The sequence below is a fragment of the Cryptomeria japonica genome, chromosome 7 (genome assembly GCF_030272615.1).
Source record: "Cryptomeria japonica chromosome 7, Sugi_1.0, whole genome shotgun sequence".
Classification (NCBI taxonomy): Eukaryota; Viridiplantae; Streptophyta; class Pinopsida; order Cupressales; family Cupressaceae; genus Cryptomeria; species Cryptomeria japonica.
In genome coordinates this window covers 278,894,075-278,898,326 of record NC_081411.1, presented here as the reverse complement: position 1 = coordinate 278,898,326, position 4,252 = coordinate 278,894,075, and positions in this window count along the sequence as shown.

Here is a 4,252-nt window from a genome sequence, read left to right as displayed (position 1 = left end):
GTTCGAGGTGACTGTTGCAATAAGGCCTACTAATCCTAGTAGCCATATCAGACCGGTTTTCCACACTTAAAAATCCTTATCTCTCCAAAGGAACCAGACAACAAATTCCAGATTTGGATACCCTTTTGAGAGTTGCAAAACATTTCCCAAGGGTTCTGATAGTTTGAGAACACAAGAACCCAAACCCTATCTTGTTTAGGAGACCTAGTAGCCCCAATTAGGCCTATTTTACAAAGGAGTGTGTAGACACAAATCCTATTTCGTCAAACCAAATCAAGGGACACATTTGAAAGGTGACTTACCTTTGTGTTTGTGACTTAACTTGAGAGCTAAGATAGTCCTTTTGCATTAAATTGTTTGGTTGGGAAGAAGTGTTATCATCATCTAAAGTTTCATCTCTACTCAATGTAGTGTTAGGTAGCACATGATTAAGAAAACATGCATAACAACATCTTGTCTCAAAACATGTTAATGGCTAAAATAAACTCTAAGAGAATAAGGAGGTTCTAAGATAATAGATGTGCTAAGATTTTGATTGTCAATGATTGAATCATGTCCCTCTTGCACTAAAGTAATCTTATGAGAAGATGAATCATCATTACTCTTCAATGCTACATCTCCATTGGATAGAACATTGATATGAGCATTAACTCTTTCCTCATTATTAAGGGATACTCTAGGAGAAGTATAAGCATTATTCATCTCAACATCACTCCTAGGAGGATTATAAAAGGTACTACTTGAAACATTCACTAAATCCATAATGAAATCCAAGCATTCAATGAACATCTATGTAAAGCGGAAAAATCGAACCCTAGTCGTTCTCCCCTCCCCAACTCCGAGGAGAGAGAAGGGAGAGTCACTAGGGTTGATGGTTTTCACTTAGGAGGGACTTTACATTCAAAAGAGGGGTTGAAACCCACAAGATCCAATCCCACGCAATGCAAGATTGGATTTTATATGAGTTTCAAGAGTTGTGATAGCAAGGATACCCTCTTTTGTAAAGAATGTAGATAGAAAGATTGAACTAGGAATGCATGTAGAAGCAAGAAAGATTCACTTATAAATAGAGATAGGGATATGATATGAAGCTGTGGACCTGGAATTAGCAGTAAAATGTCGAGACGACGCTGTCCTGCAAATTTGAGCAAAAGTTGACGGGACGATGGCGCCCGGCGTGCACACGGTCCTCCGAAAAATCCGCGAAACGAAGGGGGATCTGTTCGTCTTTGCACAAGGATTCCAGATCTTCAATTTCAGCCGCGTACCTGCAACCTACACACAGAAAAGCGAAGACGATTGGGGGGGTTAGGGATGAGGGGTTTGCCTTTAGGTCAAACCCCGGTTTTGGAATTAACCAAGAAATGAGAAATGCTGTAAATGTAATGTAAAACAAGTACTAATACCTTGTTGTAAGGATGTTTGTATCCTTATATGCGAAGGTATAGATGTTGTTGTATGTTGTAGTATGTGATCTCCTCTTCAATGGTTGAATCCTTGTCTTGAATGCAACACTTAGCCTTGAATGGAGACTTAGAATGATCAATTGCTTGAAGGAATGCTTGAATGCTTGAATGCTTGAATGTTTGAATATCGTTTCCACGCCTTTTTCCCTCTTCCCAAAATGAGAGAGGAAAAGTAGTTTATATACTTGTCAATTAGGGTTGATAGACTGATTTTCCCGACCTTAGGCCGACCAGGAAATGTTATTTTCCAATTTGCAAACTTAAAGACCCGATGCCCAAAAGAGACCAGGCCCAAAAATAGGGCCAGGGACCAGGGCGCTGGGCGCTCTGGTCCCACCTCCCGGGACAGCAGGGTGCAAGGAGGGATCAGGCAGGGTGCTAGAAAAATGCAGTTTTAGATGTCGTGGACAAGTTTCGGGGTCTCCATTCAGGTTTAGTGTTGCATCGCCATCATGAAGACCCAAATGCAGTTGAAATTGCAAGTGTCGCAATTTTAGGACGCTACAATCTATAAGAATATTATCATATATCAACATTAAATATTTATGAAAGTTTTGATAAATGAAGTGAAAGTAGGAAACATCTTTCAACCCCTTATTATGCAATACATTAAAATGCAATGGATCAATGCAAGCAATATGAAGTGAAAGAAGACACCATTCAACACATGCTTTTGATAAAATATAAATAAGGATCAATGTAATTACATGTGAAAATGCAAACCAATTAGATTTTATAAAACCCATACTGAAAAATCAGATTTGAAACTCTGAATCAAAATTATGAAAAATGTAAGAAATGTTGAGGGTTCACTAAAATGTAATGTAGTGGAAATGGGGTTTATTAGTCTAAACATGCATATTAGGGATCAAACCCATTCATATCAACATACAATAAAGAATAATCAATAGGATCGATTTAGACCCTTGAGAGGGTTGGGCACTAAAAGTGGTTATTCTTCTTTTGTGATTTAATATGATTGGATAAGATAGAACGAGAAACGATGCAAGAACTAGGAATTTTGACAAGAAATATCATAAATATGAAGGTGCAAAATTGTAAATCAGAAGAGAAGCTCAGAGTTGGGAATGGGGTACATAAAGGAACCCGTGTTTGTAATCTAGGTCTAAAAGTGTTGGATTATGTCAATAGGAATCATTGTCTAAGGGGTGTTTTCGTTAGCTCAGGTGCGCAAAATCTAGATTAGGATGGTTTGTAGATCATCCCCCCAAAATTTCAACATAAAAGTGTTAGATACTTCTAACTTTTGAAAAGTGTTCAAGATTGTTCACCTGTCCCGAATATGAAGCTATGTATCTTGTTTGCACTTTCTAGATCTGCAACTCTTTGTCATTGGATTTGTCACCTACACATAGAAAAGAGGAAAAAAATATTGGGCTATACAGGGGCTTGCTAAAGTCAAAACTTGGGTAGGTGTTAACCTCCACTATAGCTATGATGATTAGGAAAATAGAGCTTACCCTTACAACCTTGTAAAGGCTAAATTTGAAATAAAATATTGAATTGACAAGATTAAATACCTCAAACTTGATAATGTTGGTGATGCAATGCTCATTGGATAGGACCCTCAAGTGTTGATGCAATAACATGACATGCTATAATGCTTAAATACAAAGATATTCACTTATATATTTTCTCTAGGAATGATCTCAATAATGCTCAAATTTGTAAGATGCTAGGATGAAAATGAATTATGAAAGATGCTCTTGTGTAGGGTTCCCAAAGTATTTCATAAATTAGGCTGACTTCCAACAATAATTTTTAAATGTTGGGATTATATAACAACTAGTAGGACCCGACACACCAACACATTTGAATTTGAGTCCGTTTTTTAGGGGACTATGGTGCCTAAAGCCATAGTCCACCTAGAAAGGGGTGGAACATAGGTAGGTATGGAGTGCATAGGCTCAGGGCACAAAATTCGATCACCTCATGAACACATGATGACAATTTGGTAGTGAGAGGGACATAAATAGGCCTGGAAAGGGCTATGGGGTCACACTAAAGCTAGGACCCAAAAAGGAGTATGAAATTGTATGGGTTTACAATTTATGACACTACAATATTGAATTCATAATTAATTTGATTTCAAGGTGTAAACACTTTTGATTTAGAGTTATGAATTGGTGAGGTTACAATCAAGGCCCTGGTTCATTCCCAGTATAAACATTCAACAATAACATCCAAGTGAGATTTGAATCTTGATGACAAAAACACCAATACCACAACATGCCAATATTGACACAAAACCAAATTTATAATTTATTTAATAATAAGCACTGTTTGTAGTTAATCAAATAAATTTATTTCTTTTTGAAATTAAATTATATGACTATTTCATAAATTTAAATAATTAATCTCTATAAAAAGATTACATAAATTAATTTAATTAATTATTAGATTGAAAAGTTTTTGATCATTAAGCAAACAAGTAATTTGTTTCTCTTTTAAGTAGAATAAGGTATTAGAAAATTGAGTCTCGTCTTCTAGATTGCTTTGCTATCATCAAGAGATAGCAAAAATGATATTTAAAAGGAGATAATTGTATAGAGACATTAAAATGAGAAGATTATATGATAATTAATTCAATGTAGCTTTCTTTTCTTGATGAAAGATTTTTCATCTATAAGATCATATTAGCTAATTCCCAATTTATCAAGAACACAATCCCCACCGCATCTTGAAAGATTTTTCATATATAAGATCATATTAGCTAATTCCCAATTTATCAAGAACACAATCCCCACCCCATCTCATCCCAATTC